At 45.8% G+C, this 17,845-nt stretch overlaps 1 pseudogene; it reads right to left on the bottom strand.

Annotated features, from left to right (window-relative positions):
- Positions 1 to 1,133: 1,133 nt before the first annotated feature.
- On the bottom strand, positions 1,134 to 17,634 carry LOC124483735 (annotated as a pseudogene).
- Between the last annotated feature and the right edge of the window lie 211 nt (positions 17,635 to 17,845).

The following is a 17,845-nucleotide window of genomic DNA, read 5'->3' as shown; positions in this document are numbered from 1 at the left end:
AGATAGATACGATCTGAACCACTGAAGTGAAGTACCAGAAATCCCAACATAGTTCTCCATACGTTCCAGGAGAATCTCATGATCTACAGTGTCAAAAGCTGCACTTAGGTCTAGAAGAACAAGGACAGAGCTAAAGCCCGCGTCAGAGGCTAATAATAGATCATTGACTACCTTGGCTAATTGAGCTTGGACCAAATGTGACTATGATTGCCATAGGAGAAACGTCTAGAGAAAAGTCTAGATCTTGGAATGGCTCAATTGGATGAGAGGTTGTGCTGGTAACCAAAGGGTTCCAGGTTCAACTCCAGAAATAGGTGTTTTTTTTTTTTTTTACAAAACAGTTTCTAGTTTTCTGGGTAATCCCGGTGTAACTATCTATTATGTCAATTTTACAATATTTTGCCATTTTCAAGGAGGAATTCACCATTGCTGCTTACAGCTATATTTTTTACATATAATTCAAATATATTCTACCATATATTAAACATACATGTGACACTATATCTTTACATATATTACCAATACATTTTCCCATATAAATCGGAATACATTATGGTGGTATTTATAGATTTAAAATTGCATATATTTTGGGATATATAAACACATATATTATATATTCATGTTGAATATGGTGCAATATATGGAAAACGGCAATCATTGCTGTATTCTGCAATATATTACATGAATATATATGATAGTTTATAATATATTAGTAATATGCCATTACTGGCATTATCTGGTTAGTTGTGGGATCTTCATGGAACTCCACTTGCAGGCCGCTTTGGGTACACAAAATATTGTCTTTTAATATAGATAAAATGTCTCTTCTTTATAGATTGATGGGAATGTGTGCCAAACACAGAAGCGGCGCCACAATAATTTTTCCTTCAATTTGCATCGCGAGTGGCTCCGTAAGTGGTATTACTTGTGTTTTCCCAGAAAAGCCAACAGTTCGGATGGATGAACTTGAGAGGGGGAGATTGAAGCCATTTTTTCCTATACATGATTACGTCGCTCCTGTGTCCACCATGAAGGCATGTTCTCGGCCTTGCACTGTAACTGATATGGTGGGTTCTTCTCGTGGTTGTAATGAGATAACAGATTTTTTCCCTCTCAGGCTTTTCTGGGCACCTCTATTGCCAGTTTGCAGCTGGCGCCAAAAACTGATGGACAGTCTGCTTTGTAATGTCCTTGTTGTCCACATCTCCAGCACACCCCTGCTTGGTGATTGTCAGTTGAATTGGGGTTGGCCTGCACTTGTCTGTCCTGCTGTTGGGGTGGGCTGCGTCCTCCTCCTCCACGGGGTCTCCCACCACGTTGTGTGGATCCACCCCTACCCTTCCAGTTTGAGAAACTAATGTGTACATGGAATGGTGGCAGGGCGGGAGCTGGGGAATTGATTGGTGCTGCCTGCACTGGTCCTGGTGGAGCAGGAGGTTGGGGTGGTGACTGGAGTGTCGGGTCCTCGTGAACTTAGGCCTGTGCTGTTACAACTGGGGCTTGTGTTTTGGCTTTGTCTTTCTTTTGCTTGCACAGTTCTCCCAGCTGTAGTTGTGTTAGTTTGTTGACACATTGTTTGTTCAGTTCTTCTTCTTCTCGTTTTTTCTTTTCTGCAGTTGTCAACATGGTGGACTATATGTTCTGAGAACAATGGCCAGTCCATTTTCATCAGGCCTACTACACCGTCCAGACATTTTTGTACATTTGGTGGAATAGCTTTTTTGACCATGAGCATAAACAGTCTCTGTGTGGTGTTGTTTGTGTTCCAGGTACCCCCAGTCTCATCTCTCCACCTGCGTTGAAAATCATGCAGAAATGTTGTCGGACATTCGTCGTCTTTGAGCATTACGCCATCTAGCTTGCAGGGATCCATCTTCCCTGGGTAGTGTTTTTTTAGCTCTGCCCATATTAGGTTGCGGTGACCTCCGAAACCTACGCTGTCTACTTGAAGTCCGGTCACCACTCTTGGCAAATGTGCACTATGAAAAACTTCTTCTGTTATCCGTTTTCCGGCTGTGTGCATTAGCATGGCCTTTATGTCTCCCAGAGCAAATGTCACCCCTGCTGTGCTCTCTTCTAATGCTGTTATCCATTTGTTAGCTCCATCAGTGAGCGTAGGCAGCGGTCCTGTCAGGCCGATCATGTCCATGAACGACCACGGTACATACAAGGGATCTTGTCCGGTTCCTTTCACCACTAGGGGGCATTGCGGGATTGGATTGTTTGGATCCTCTGCTCCTATCTCTTCTGGGTATCCGTTTAGGCTGGATCTTCTCCCCAGCCTTCCTCCATCCCTCACCCATTGCTGTGTTCGTTCTTCTCCTGTTGTTACTTTCCGTTTAAAGCCTCCTCCACCTCCATTGTCTTGTGGAGTTAGCATGCCGTTCAGACTTATTTGCATTACCCCCCTGCTGTTGGGATGTTGCCATGCATTGTGGGGATCCTCGTTTGGTTGAACTTCAGGTGTTAACCTAGGAATTGATGTCTTATCTCTGTGGTTTTTAATTTGGTTAATAGGTTGTGTATTTCACTCTCCCTTCTGTGTATTGACTCCTCCCAGTCTTGCCATTTTTGTTTGCCCCACTCTTTCAGTGACTGATCTCTGCTTTGTTTTTTTGGGCGTCCCCCAAATGACTGATCTGATTGCATTGAAGGTGTTGCGTCAGTGTCCTCACACTCCATTTGTCTGGAGTCTTGATGGTCATGCTGTTTTTGCTTTCTCCACTCTTCTTCGGTGGAATCTTTTATTGTTTTTTCCAGGTAATTTAGTCTGTCAGCCAAGGCCTCCAATTCTGCTTTTCCTGCAGTTTTCTTCTGATATTCCAGTCTGTCTAGACGATCTTGTGATTGTTCACTGCTACATGTTGAATTATTGTCTTCTTGTCCCATGCCAGTCTCGACCAGCTCTCTTCTGTCTGATATCTCTACTATTTTGTGCCCAGAATAGATTTCTGGTACTTTGTCGAGGGTGAAAGTGAAATCTCCTTTTAATTGTCCTTTCACTTTCTCCCCCTCAGGGTCAGTGTTCAGGAGTGGATATTGTCCCACTCTGAATGGGTTTTTACTGTCCAAATATGGGGGTGGCTCCACAGGCCATGTTGGTGCCTGGGGGCTCTGTCCCTGTACTTCCTCTGTTCAGGTCGTTGTGCGATTGGTTTCTTTCCCTGTCTTCTCTGTTCCTTCGTATCATATTTTCCGCACTGTTCTGGTCACTTGTACTCTGTATCCCTCCCTTCTAAACCAGTTCAATACTTCTCTTTCCCTAGTCTTCTTGCCCAATCTCCTGTCGCTGTGGTCTTCAGATTTATGGTGTTTTATATTGTTCTCCATCTCCTCACAGCAAACCAAATCAAAGGATCTGTCTTTCGGCCAAAGTGAATTGCGAGCATGCCATTTTCTCATAAACCGTTGAATTAACTTTTTATCGTCTGGGTGGCGTCGTATTATTGGCTCCATTGGAACTTTCACCAGGTCACCCATAGCCTTCCCACTATTTTTCCCGTGAATGATCCCCATGTAAATTTATTGTGCTCTGTTGACCAAGAACCTGGAAAACTCCAGCTGAAACTCTGTTTCCCTGATTTTTTTTAATCTCCACTAAAGACCTCATTAGTCGTCCCAGTTAGTTTATTGAAGCCAGGGCCAGCCTTTCTTTTATTGTTTCTTGGAGGTCTGGTTGTTTTATCCCACCTTCCTACCTTCACTTAATCCACTGGGAACAACGGTAATACTCAGCGATGGATGTGTGGCTGGCCTGTCCCGTACTGCTATGGTCTGCCTTACGGGCCCTTTTAAACAGAAGTCACCAGAATAGAGGCTATTGCAGTCTTTTGAACTCTGGGCCAGACCTGTAGAATCAAACCAATTATATAATGCTTGTTGCCAAGGAAAAATTATGTTTTGGGACTGTATTAGTGATTTGGTGATCTGCCAAATTTTGAGTTTATCAGCTGAAAAGTCTCAGCTTTCCTGAATGTGTGTGCATTTTTATTAATCAAATAGAATTAGCAGGGAGTAGAGTTTTATCACTCTTATTCAGTACATCAATTTATTAAATGTCACACAAATCGTTGTTTTTAAACTGGATGACTCAGGTTTCTGAATTATAATTTTTTTAGCTAATGAACAATACTTTGCACAAACTTTGCCTCTGATGCCTTTGTTCCAAGCTCGTTAAAAAATTCCTTCCTTCCTTAACTATTTGTAGCTCCGTACATCAAACACTACTCAATGATAGCAACAAGAGGCAAAAAGGCACAGAGAGAGCGTGAAAATGTGTGTGTGTGTGCCTAAAGGGCGCTGGAATTAGCACCCCAAGCAAAGAGTAGAAGTGATTTTGCGACTGTAGGGCCTACTTAACGTTATTGAAAATTAATGACTCCGGACCGGACTTCAGACGATCTCATTTCTCAAATTATATCAGATATCCTCTCCAAATCCTTTTGAGAGGAGAACTTTAGTGGAGAAAAAAAAAAGAGTTTGGCCCAACCTGACATCAAAATTAAACAGGCGAGCGAAAAGGGTAGAGGTAAATCACACACAGAGGTTTTTCCCATGATTGGTAAGCTAAAACAGAAAGGCCTGGCTAGCTGGATGCAGTCATGTCAATGCCTTATTTTGCTTCCCGTGCTTGCTTTTTATAACATTCGGAATAGATACAGCATGGACTGTCACAGGAGTTAACGACATTAAACATTTATCTGAGAAAACAAAACAAGTGCACAAAGGCACACATGGAGAATACAATCAAGCTAGCCATGCTAGGCAAAGACAATCGCTATGCAACTGGACGAAGGTCACCGGATTGAGGTGAGTAGAAACAACGAAGAAGTGGATAAGAACAGGCACGTTCGATCAAAAATAATTGATTGTGTTAAATTCATTTATAAATGAATTTCTCAGGGAAATCAAATAAATATTATTTCAGACACTAAACGACACTTTTTACACACGAACACCCCGTACAAGCCTTAAGAGCGCGCTCACAAATTATGCACTCCGCGCGTAGATAACTCCAAGTGAAGCGCTCAGCCAGGATTCATCACACACTATGTTTATATCTACTGTCTGCGTTTCGCAGCTACTGCGAGCCAAATTAAGCCAAGAGCGAAAATTAGACAAGCTAGAAGCCAGCAAATTATAGCTAAACGCGACATGTTAATCATTCAGTCTTTCCGCACCACGGCTTTCAACAAGACATACGATATACATATATACACATTTTTGGCATCAAACTCCGGTTTCCATGCGCTAAAACTTTATTAATCCAATTTAAAGTAATAGGGTCTTTGACAAAAAGGAGACCAATTACCCAGCCCGGGCGGACTCAAACCCCGTAAACGCTCAGAATTTAAGCAGATACTAAAAAGAAATAACTGCTTAACTTATATATATTTTATTTTTGTGGCCACTGTGTTTATTTGAGGTGCTCGTCCCTCCAGACAGGATTACTGGTCCTCTCCCCCTTGTTTCTCGTGGTCGCCAATTGATGAAGTTAAATTCAAGGCACTAAGTCCTTGGGTTCATTTTCCTAAGTTGGACAACAGCACAGGAACTTCAACAGAGTTTGATGCAAGTGTTTTATTAGAATCCAAGAAAGCAGGGTGATTTAAAAAAACGTGAGTGTGATCCTGCAGAACCAGACTAAAGAAATCCTCTCCGAACACTCTTTTATATCAAAACCTTATCAGTTCTGTAAGTTTACTATTGGTAGAATATTTGTTTTGTCACAATTCATTTTACATCCTATTGGTCTCTCTCTCTGAGAGATTCAGATTGCAGGTGCATATTTGCACATTTTGTTGACCTACTCTGACCTTGACGGCCAGTCACACTGGGCTCTGGCCTTATTATTGCTGGGTTTTGTAGTTTTTTTTTATGTTAGCTGTGTACATACATCTACTGATGCCTAATCTGGACACATCTTGAGTGATGTTCCTGGGATCATTGGACGTTTCGGGTCTTTCAACATCTTACGCCCTCCTCCAGGACACCCAGCCGGGGCTGATCAGACCCCAGCTTGTGTCCAGATGGCTAGCTAGCTACCATGACTCCATGGCTTCCCTCTTTTGAGCCACAGCCATCTTGAGGCTCTCTCTGCCGCATCGGTGGTACTGCGGATGGCTCTCCTCTTTTTATCACCCTCGATGCCTAAACTACTGAAGGCTCTGGCCAAGGAACGGGCTGCAAATCCTCTGCATCCAACCTCCACAGGGAAACCCCTTGCTCTCCAGCCAGCCTGCTGTCAGTCACTCACCAGTCCTGCGTACTTGGAGAGCTTCCTTTCAAAGGCTTCTTCCAAGTAATCTTCCCACGGGAATGTCAGCTCCAGCAGCACTGCTTGCTTGGTGGACTCAGACACAAGGACAATGTCTGGTCGCAGGGTGGTGACTGCAATATGGCTGGGAAACTTCAGTTGATGTTCAAGGTCCACCAACAACTGACAGTCTCTTGCAGATGTCAGGATACCTGCAGATGATGTTCTTCTGGCAAGAGTTGGCTTGTCCCCAGCTCTGACAAAGGCGATGGTTTGCTTGGAGTGTCGGAACTGATTTGCCCACGCCGGTCCTGCGCTGATAGCTTCAGCAATGGTCTTGAGGACTTGGTCATGCCTCCACCTGTACCGACCATCTCCAAGTGCCCTTGTACAGCAACTGAGGATGTGTTCCAGGTAGGGCTGGGCGATATGGGTAAAAAATTATCGATATAGATATTTATATTTACATTCGATAACGATAATTAAACGATAGACCACAGATCTGTTGTAGCTAAATAAGTCTCCTTCTCAACTTTTTCCCTACACTCGGCATAAGGTTTAGGCAGAGCAGTGTGAGAGAAATGTTTGCGGCCAGGGAGCACGTACCTGGGGTCAAGTAACTTAAGCTTTTAAAATACCTTGCTTTTTATCAATAGCCTACTTATCAATACCTTGGCGCAAACTCACACTTTCTGCATGTTCCAACGAGTGATTTTGCTTCAGGTGGTAAAAAAGGTTTCATACATATTAGTATTATAATTGGGTTCTTATATGTCCAGAGACGTTATAAGAAATCCGCAAACGATTTACGGACCTAGCAATCGGTTGCCTTGGAGATGTTGACAACATGGCGTCTGCACCAGATTCGTCGTGTTTGATTTGGGATTGTCCTACGTGTTGTTATATTATATAAAAAAACGAATATGGTCTTTCGACAGATCTACCAACACCTTTGTAAGCAGAGATTTGTTAAAACGTTTGTTAACCGAGACCATAGGTCGAGGTCAACAAGAAGTCCACATTTGCAGTTTGTCGTATTACCAGACTTGGTAACCACCTGTTTGTTTACTACACCAATTTGCACCGAACATTGCTCTGTTCTTTGTCGGATTTCAAAAAGCCAAACAACTTCCAAATAACTGAACAGGGCTAACCCTTTTTATCAACAATTTCTTCATTGGAAGTTGCTCCCTCGCCATGGCTATCGCTGCCACTGTTTTCGGCAATAAGACTAATTTTCCGAGGTTAACATTAGCTACTCCACTACGTGCTCAGTGTATTTTAGTGAGCGTAGGCTACCATTTCTCCGCAACTTCCTGCTGCATCACAGAAATTAAATGGACTGCTGTTCCTAATTATTCTCTATCGACATTATCGATATTATTGAAAATGAATTAATGTTACCATATCTTTATCGAGGGAAGTCATTACTTCGATAGTTATTTTTATCGATTTATCGCCCAGCCCTAGTTCCAGGGTTCCTCGCTTGGAACACAGGCATGCTGGTCATAGTCTCTGCTATGCCCCAAATGTGCAGATTTGACGGGCTTGGAAGCCCGCGGTGAGGCTTGGCTTTCAAAAGCTCAGCCCAGGTCACTTTCCTTTCAAACGCATTCTCCCACCTCGTCCAAGCTCCCTGTTGCTTCATTTCCACTGCCTTGCAGGTTCACGTCTCCTCTACGGCTGCTCTCACCTCCTCTTGAACAAGTCATCGCCCTTCCTTCCCCCTGGTGTTCATTTGGGGAGTTGGAAAGGATCCTAGCCCTGCTCGACCTCGTGTGACCACTCCTAACAGGCTCCTGTGACGCAACCTTGAACTGCTTCCTCTGCCCTCCATTTCCAGCCAGTCCTCACTTGGATCCCTGATTTAGCCACCTTCGGATCACTTGAGTCCCTGTACTGAACCACTTCTCTGGCTCTAGTTACCTTGAATTCCTCCTCCAAGGATTTGAAAGGCAGTCGCAGTTTGTTGGTGTTCCCGTAGAGTGCAATGCTGCTCAGGCTCCTTGGTAATCCAAGCCATCTCCGGAGGTGTTTGCTGACCTTCCTCTCCAAGGTCTCAACTGTTGATATAGGGACCGTAGACGAGGATGGGCCACGGGATCCTGGGAAGAATGCCATGTTGGTAGACCCAGGCTTTAAACTTCCCAGGTAGGCCTGACTTGTCCACGGATTTCAGCCAGCTATCCAACTCAGTGCAGGTCGACTGGATAGATGTTGTGTCTCTCAGACAGCAGTCAAAAACCTTGCCCAAACTCTTGACTGGCTTCTCTGTCATACATTTACATTTACATTTATGCATTTAGCAGACGCTTTTATCCAAAGCGACTTCCAAGAGAGAGCTTTACAAAAGAGCATAGGTCACTGATCGTAACAACGAGGTAGTCCCAAACATTGCAAGCAGCCAAAACATGAAGCATACATTGTGAAAAAACTAAACAAGTGCCAAAAGGGAAGACCCATAAGAGCATGCAGTTATACAAGTTTACAAATTAAAACAACATGAACCACAAAAAAGTGCAGGACTGTACCTGTGGAAGAACAATCAATAGTAAAATATTTCACAGCGAGTACAAGACTTAACTTCGTTATGACTAACCTACAAGAGCAACAAGTCACTCAATAAGAGTCATTGTGATCCTGGAGGAAACTAACAACAGGTCTAGCCAAGCATTCCTAAGTGCAGTTGTACTCCCGGATCAAGTGCGTCTTGAGCCTTTTTCTTGAAGGTGGGGAGACAGTCGGTGTCCCTTTTTCGAACTGTTTGCTCTTTTTGATTGAGGCGCCTGCCCTGTCGGCGACTCGCTACCTGGCTCTGTGTTTATGTTTTTATGTTCCTCGTTTCTTGTTTTGCTTAACTGTTTTAAGCTGTCACAGTGGTAGATGTGTGGTGAACTTCCAATTAGTAAAATGTTTGGTCAAAAAGTTTGCGCGCTGGGACTTTTCTTGGGGTTTTTCCTGTGGACGGAATTTGTTTGTGAGGCTGTGCAAGCCCAGGGGGTGGCTGCTCCGGCCGCGTCCACGTACACATACAGCCCGGATGAACTACGCAGCATTCGGGATGCTGCGGCGATCTGTACCCCCCCTCCCCTGGATCTACCCCCAGAGCTGAAACGGAGGAAAAGAGGCCGACGGAGCGGCATGCGGGTGAAAAACAGGTTGAGGAAATTTAAGCCTGTTCTACCATCGGTGATTATGGGTAACGTTCGCTCCCTAGCGAACAAAGTTGATGAACTCGCAGGGCTTCTGAAATACGATCGGATGTTTCGGCAAAGCAGCCTGCTTTGTTTTACGGAGTCTTGGCTTAATGACACAATTCCTATGGATTACACGGACATGGATGGCTTCACAATGATCCGACAGGATAGGGATCACGTCATGACAGGCAAGCGGACGGGAGGCGGAGTCTGCCTGTATGTGAATGAACAGTGGTGTCACTCTGGGCACATCACAATTAAGGAGAGAGTGTGCGACAAGAACATTGAATTGCTGGCGGTGAGTTGCAGGCCCTACTATCTTCCTCGCGAATTTTCCAATGTCATTGTTCTGGTTGTATACATCCCACCATCTCCAAATGCAAAACTTGCAAATGACACTATAGCCAGAGCTGCTCACAGTCTCTTAAGTCACACTCCAGATGCTCTCATTATTATAAATGGTGATTTCAACCACTGCACCCTCTCCTCCACACTGCCATCCTTCAAGGAGTTTGTTACATGTCCAACAAGGAATCACAGGACTATCGATTTGTTTTATGCCAACATCAAAGACAGTTACACATCCACTGCTCTGCCACCACTTGGCAGCTCTGACCATAACCTAGTGCTGCTTTCAACCAAATACACCACACAGGCCCGAAAACAACCCACATCCACCAAATCAGTTCGTGTGTGGTCTACGGAGGCATGTGAAGAATTAAAGGCCTGCTTCGAAAGCACAGACTGGTCTGTGTTTAAGGACGAGGACAATTTTGATAGTTTTAACCGGATTGACAGTGTGGCTGATTGTGTTTCTGATTATATAAAGTTCTGTACTGACATGATCATCCCATGTAAAACCATCAAACTCTTCACAAACAACAAGCCGTGGGTCACTAAGGAAATAAAGAGTGCTATTAACAACAAAAAGGCTGCCTTCATGAGCAGAGATAGGGAAAAAAATAAATCAGCACAGAAACATCTTAAACAGGTCATAAGGCAGGGTAAGAGGGATTTTAAGGTAAAGGTGGAAAATAAACTTGAGGAGTGCGACACTAAAGGTCTATGGAGGGGCCTTAAGTCAATAACAGGTTATGGCACTGCCAGTTCTCACCTCAAGGAGGGTACTTTCACACCGGATGAGGCCAACCAATTCTTTGCCCGGTTTGAAACCATGGACCTCCCAGCTGTGGACATGGCAACCCACTCCACCCTGGGGGAGTCGAGGGGTAGCCTCAGCCCCTGTCCCCCTATAACGGTCACAGTGGATGAAGTACGCTCACAGCTTTTAAGGCTCAATGTAAATAAGGCACCTGGTCCGGATGGGGTCATGCCACGAGTTTTAAAAGTATGTGCTGATCAGCTGTGTACAGTATTGCATTTTATATTTTCTTTGTCTCTGTCCCTGTCTAAAATTCCAGTTTCATGGAAAACCTCATGTATTGTGCCCGTGCCTAAGAAACCTAACGCCAGAGCACTTAAAGACATGAGACCTATTGCCTTAACCTCTCACTTAATGAAATGTTTTGAAAGGACTGTACTAGGGCACTTAAAGAAGCAGGTCTGTGCCTTTCAGGACCCACTACAGTTTGCCTATAGAGAAGGGCTGGGTGTGGACGATGCCCTCCTCTACCTGTTGCACAGAGTATACAGCCATCTGGAGCAAACCTATGCATCTGTACGAATAATGTTTTTTGATTTTTCTAGTGCTTTTAACACACTGCAGCCACATATTTTAGCCAGCAAGCTTTTAAATTTTAACCTCAACAGCTCCACTGTTGCATGGGTCACAGACTACCTCACTAGTAGACCCCAGTTTGTACGGCTTCATGGTACTAGCTCTGGCATTATTACCACAAATACTGGGGCCCCACAAGGTACGGTTCTATCTCCGTTTTTATTTTCTATGTACACCTCTGACCACAGGCATAGCAGTGAACTTTGTCATTTACAAAACTTTTCGGATGACTCTGCCCTAGTTGGCTATATAACTAAAGATGCCAATACGGCTTTCAGAGATTCAGGAGGTCTTTTGTTCCTGCAGCAGCTAGGCTTTTTAATCATGACTGCTGATTTGATTTGATTTGATTTGATTGTATTACTGCACATTGCTCATTTGCACATCATAGTATTGTTATATTGTTATGTATTCCCTGTTTTAACCTTCTATTTTTACTGTGGTAGTGGACCACACTCCCCTGACTAACAAGTGACTATGCTTGTTTTATGTTGTTACTGTATTCCTGTTTTGTATGTTGTACAGACTATGGTGGCAAACCAGTTTCCCCATTGGGGATCAATAAAGTAAATCATCATCATCATCAGAGGTGGGGAGCTGGTTCCACCATTGGGGGGCCAGGCAAGAGAAGAGCTTGTGTTGGGACCTGGCAGTCTTGAGCGGTGGGACCACCAGGCGGTTGTCTGAGGAAGACCGTAGGTGACGGGTGGGGGTGTAAGGTTGCAGGAGAGACTTGATGTAGTCGGGTGCAGTCCCGTTCACTGCTCGGAAGGTCAGTACCAGGGTCTTGAATCTGATACGGGCGTTGATGGGTAGCCAGTGGAGAGAAATGAGGAGCGGGGTAACATGGGAGCGTCTGGGTAGATTGTAGACCAGGCGGGCCGCTGCGTTCTGAATCCTCTGAAGAGGGCGGGTTGCACATGCTGGGAGACCAGCGAGTTGCAGTAGTCCAACTTGGAGAGGACCATTGCTTGGACTAGCAGCTGGGTGGAGTGCTCAGACAGGTATCTCCTGATCTTCCGGATGTTGTAGAGGGTGAATCTACAAGAACGGGAGACTGCGGCAATGTGGGCCGTGAGGGAGAGCTCGTCAGCCATGGTAACCCCAAGGTTCCTAGCAGAGGATGAAGGGGTCACTGTCGCAGATCCCAGGGTGATTGACAGATCGTGGGAGATGGAGGGTTTAGCCGGGATGATGAGAAGTTCTGTTTTGGCGAGGTTCAGCTGGAGGTGGTGCTCGGTCATCCAGGCGGAGATGTCTGTGAGGCAGGCCTCAATCCTAGCTGAGATCCCCGGATCAGTCGTGGGGAACAACAGGTACAGCTGCGTGTCGTCAGCGTAGCAGTGGTAGGAGAAGCCATGGGAGGTGATGATTGGTCCAAGTGAGGTGGTGTACAGAGAGAAGAGGAGGGGGCCAAGGACGGAGCCCTGTGGGACACCAGTGGAGAGCTGGCGAGGGCCTGACAGTTTGCCTCCCCAGGAGACCTGGTAAGATCTTCCCGACAGGTAGGATGAGATCCACTGGAGTGCAGTGCCAGTGATGCCCATCTCAGAAAGTCTGGAGAGCAGGATCTGGTGGTTAACCGTGTCAAACGCTGCAGAAAGGTCCAGCAGAATGATGACCGATGACCTGGAAGCCACTCTGGCAGACTGGAGGGCAGTGGTGACTGAAAGAAGGGCAGTCTCTGTGGAGTGGCCAGTCTTAAAGCCCGATTGGTTGGGGTCAAGCAGGTTGATCTGAGAGAGAAAGTTAGACAGTTGGTTAGATATAGCACGTTCAATTGTTTTTGAGAAGAAGGGTAGCAGTGATACCGGTCTGTAGTTCTGGAGGACGGCAGGGTTAAGGGAGGGTTTTTTGAGTAGAGGGGTAACTCTGGCCTGTTTGAAGGCAGAGGGAAAGGTGCCGGAGGTAAGGGAGGAGCGTAGGACATGGAGAAGAAAAGTTATTATGGAGGGGGAGATGGTTTGAAAGAGAGGGGAGGGGATAGGATCAAGGGGACAGGAGGTGGGGCGAAGAGTGAGAATGAGGTCAGAGATCTCTGCCTCGGACAGAGGAGAGAAAGAGTTTAGACATTTAGTTGGGTCAGTCGTGGAGGGTGAGAGGGTAGGAAAGGTGGGTTTAGGGAACCGACTGCTAATGTCGGCGACTTTTTTCTCAAAGAAGGAGGAGAAGTCGTCTGCTGTCAGGGTGGAGGGAGGGGGTGGGGGAGGTGGGTTAAGAAGGGTGGAGAAGGTAGAAAAAAGCTTGTGGGGGTTTGAAGCAGAGTTAATTTTATTCAGAAAGTAGATGGTTTTAGCACCAGTTTTGTGAGAAGAGAAAGATTTAAGGAGGGAATGATACTTATCAAGGTCCAGACCGTCTTTGGACTTGCGCCATCTCCTCTCAGCTGCCCTAAGGGTGGACCGCTCTTCACAAATAACATCCGTAAGCCACGGGCAGGAGGGAGAAGATCGCGCAGGCCTGGTTGACAGGGGACAGAGAGAGTCAAGTGATGCAGTGTTAGTGGGGTGGGATGAGAACTCGTCAATGGCAGGGAGGGAGGATGTTACAATAGAGGAGAAATTGGAGGGGGATAGGGAGCGGAGGTTGCGGCGGAAAGTTACAAGGGGAGGGGACGTAGGAGGGAGAGAGACAGAGAATTGGATAAAGCAGTGATCAGAAGTGTGTAGTGGGGTTACAGAGGTTAAGTCAGTGATCCAGTTACGTGTCAGGATTAGGTCTAGCTGTTTGCCTGCCTTGTGGGTCGCCGGTGTGCTCAGCAGCGTCAGGTCGAAGGAAGTCAGGAGAGACAAGAAGTCGACGGCCTGCGTTCCTTCGAGGTGGATGTTGAAGTCCCCAAGGACTATCAGGGGGGTTCCATCATCCGGGAGGACGCTGAGGAGCATGTCCAGCTCCTCCACAAAGTCGGCTAGCGGTCCTGGTGGGCGGTAAAGAACAATTAAGCATGCTTTGATAAGATCAGTTAGCATAACATAATGATGTTCAAATGATTTGGCAGTAACAGGGAGTGGTGTGGATGTGTATTTTATATGTGGGGATAGAAGCAACCCTGTCCCACCACCCCGCCCGGTTGAGCGGGGTGAGTGAGTGAAGGAGTGGTTGACGGAGAGAGCAGCTGGAGTTGCAGTGTTCTCTGGGCGGATCCATGTCTCAGTCAGCGCAAGGGCATGAAGAGAAGCATGAGATGCAAACGCTGGGATGAAGTCTGCCTTGTTCACACCAGACTGGCAGTTCCAGAGCCCTAAAGAAAGAGAGAGGGCAGGTGGAGAAGATCTGGATAGGTAGTGAAGGTTAGAAGTAGACCGTATATACTTTGTGACATATCTACGTCTACTCTTATCTTCCGAATAAAAGTACCCCCCGGACAAATCCTCAAAATCTAATAAAAGTACCCCCCGGAAAATTGTCAAATCAGCACGCAAACTGTGTCCATATGCGATCAAAATGTGTTCCTATCAGTGTAAGTGCGCATCTTTTACTGTCACTTGCAATCAGGAATAGAAATGGACAGCAAATATTGCTAGGAAAAAACTTCTACACTTGTAGTTTGGAAATACATAATAATTATTAGAAATTTTCAAAAAAGAGGCTGTTACAAATATATGGTAGTACTTTTCCTCATAAACTTACAGTCAACATGACTGCAACATAACATGAAAACCACTGAACATACTTAGTTATTACAAAGTAAAAAAAGAGGCTGTCTAGTTACAAACATACATGTACAAGTACTATCACTTTTCCCTAAACAGCTTACAGTCAACATGACAACCACTACCAAATAAAGCATTGCTAGGAAAATATTTCAATGCCTGTAGCTTGGAAATACATAGTTACAAATCTGTCAAATAACAAACATGCCATGACTACTGGTATACGGTACCTCAACAAACTTATCGTAGACACGATTGCCGCGCAGCACAATTGCAGGTGCTGTGATATTTCTAATGACATTATCTCGCAGCACCTCATATTCCGCGTCTTGTGCGGCATAGAATCCTGAACTTGCACCAGTACTAGTTACACCTTCAAAGTATCTACTGTACTTGAGTTTGCAAAATATAAAAAAGTAAATGCCCTGGGATTTGTATTTGACGATGAGAGGGTCGTTGTCTATTGGTTGTGACTGTCATGCTGGTGTGCTGAATGGGAACCGTTATGTGAGTGTACAGTAGCTAGAGCTAACATCAGAGCCATAATGAGGTTCTAGGTAACATTTACTAGCTTGCACTGACAACCAGTTGGTAGCTAATGTCGTTGGCTAATGTAAGCTACTTGCCAGTAGCTAGCTAGCTAAGGTAGCTAACGTTTTCACATCAAAGAGTTCAAATGTATCTTCCCTTCCGAAAAAAATGCATGACATTTTCGAAATTATGTCTCGATTTTCCCCCCCAAAAATAAACGTACCGTCCAAAATAAGAATGTACCGGGTGGATTTTTCGGATTTTTACGTTTATTCGGAAGATGAGAGTACTGTAATGAACAGGAATGCTAAATAAACACATGCTAGCTATGAAAATGTTCTAGGTAAGATATAATATAAATATAAATAGGTTGATACTTATCAGAAGAGGTGATCCGGCCCCGTCGGCCTTCCTCGGTGGACTCCCGCCGGTAGACTCCCTGTCTTTGTTCAACTGAGTCTTCGTGCACCGAGGCTGCCAGGCGAAGCTGCCTCTAGAGTGTCAGCCGCCTTAAATATGCAAGGCGCAGCTGACAATGACACTAAATTATGTAAACAAAGGCCAGGGTCTCACGCAGCGGCAAGTACCGTGAACTCGATCTCTAGCTAGCTACTTCACTTAACGGCCTGGATAACTGCTGTCTATCAGCCTTGCCCAGACACAAGATTTAGCAAAAACACAACACAATACTACAAATTGAAGTCACTTACTTAGTCAGGAGACAGTCACGATGTACACTCAGTAGGACACTATTCGCTCATAATTGGAATGGCTGTGCCTGTGATGTTAAAACGGAACTTGTCCTCCACCTTCCCTTTCCTCAGCACCATTGATCTTGATTTGGCGGGTTTGAAACGCATCCGGGCCCACTCCACCAGCTTTTCAAGTTCCTTCAGAATCCACCGGCAGCCTGGGACTGATTCTGTCATGACTGTGAGGTCATCCATGAATGCCCTGATGGGTGGTTGTCGTTGTCCGGAACTCATGCGGGACCCTCTGCACTCTGGCTCAGAAGACTTAGTGAGCATGTTCATGGCTAGGGAGAACAATGTCACAGAGATAGTACACCCTGTGATGATACCAATCTCCACCTTGTGCCAACTGGATGTTATTGCTCCTGAAGAGACCCTCATCTTGAAATTGCTGTAATTATCAGCGATGAGGTCTCTACACCTGCTGAGTACATGACGTTTTCTCAAGGTGAGCTGAACCAGCTTGTGTGGAATGGAACCGAATGCATTTGCCAGGTCAAGCCACAACACTGACAGGTTGCCCTTGTTCTCTCTGGCCTCCCGAATAAGCTGTGTCACCACACCAGTATGCACCAGACATCCTGACATTCCTGGAATGCCGCCTTTCTGGACAGATGTAACGATGTAGGTGTTCTTTGCCAGGTAGGTACACAGCTGTTTGGAAACAGCACTGAAGAAAACCTTTGCCTCAACACAGCAGGGAGAAGATGCGCAACTGGTCTAGCTGAGTGGAGTTTTCCTCCTTCGGGATCCATACCCCTTCAGCCACTCTCCAGTGTTCAGGGATCCTCCCTCTTCTCCAGAAGACTCGCAGGATTTTCCACAGACGCAGCAGGAGTTTGGGACAGTTCTTATACACTTTGTATGAAGTGCCACTCGGTCCTGGTGCAGAGCTTGCCCTTGCTTTGCAGACAACCTCCCTGACTTCCTTTAGCTGCAGCTCCGACATGTCAAACTGCACTTCTGGTACAGGGGGTTCTATAAGGTTGTTACACTCTCCCAACTCCTGCTCTCTTGTGCGGTCGCTGTACGTCTGCTTCAGATGTTGGTCTATGTCTTCCTGCGATGAGGCCAGTTTGCCACTGCGCTTCTGCCCCAGCAATTCCTTAGTGAACTTGAAGGGGTTAGCGATGAAAGCAGCACGTTTACGTGCCCTCTCTCGCTGCCACCTCCTATGCCACTCAGCCCGGCGGAGAACTCTGATGTTTTTCCGAAGGATGCACATTAGCTGGGCCAGGCCAATGCGTTCCTCTTGTCCTGCCGCTTTGTACTGGGATTTCAGTGCTTTCATCTCCTGCCTGATGTTGTGGATCCTTACAGCTCTTTGATTCTTTAAGTAAGATGTTCCGGAGCTTTTCTTCTCCTCCTCGCCAAACTGTTCAGCTGCGATGCTGACAATGATTGTAGTTATAGCTCGTAGCTTCCTGTCGGCCTCTCCTTTCGCCATTGCCTCCAGAATTTGGTCAACATCGTCATCAAACTGCTTCCAGATGGAGCAGCATGCCATGGATGTTCTTGCAGACTTTACCGCATGTACACTGCTTGCTCATAGTCGTTTGTGAGTTGCCTAGGTCTGTTACCTTTATGTCCGTCCGACTGGGGTGCTCATCCCCCCCCCCTCTCGGGCACCCCTGAGGGTATTTTTCCATAAAGTTCATCGTAGCTTAGTTGGGTTCCTCCTCTCAGAGGATGCAGATTGGGTTGCTGACCCGTTCTGC

The sequence above is a fragment of the Hypomesus transpacificus genome, chromosome 21 (genome assembly GCF_021917145.1).
Source record: "Hypomesus transpacificus isolate Combined female chromosome 21, fHypTra1, whole genome shotgun sequence".
In the NCBI taxonomy this organism is placed as follows: domain Eukaryota; kingdom Metazoa; phylum Chordata; class Actinopteri; order Osmeriformes; family Osmeridae; genus Hypomesus; species Hypomesus transpacificus.
Note: the sequence above shows the minus strand (reverse complement) of the source record. Positions and strands in the feature narration are given on the sequence as shown.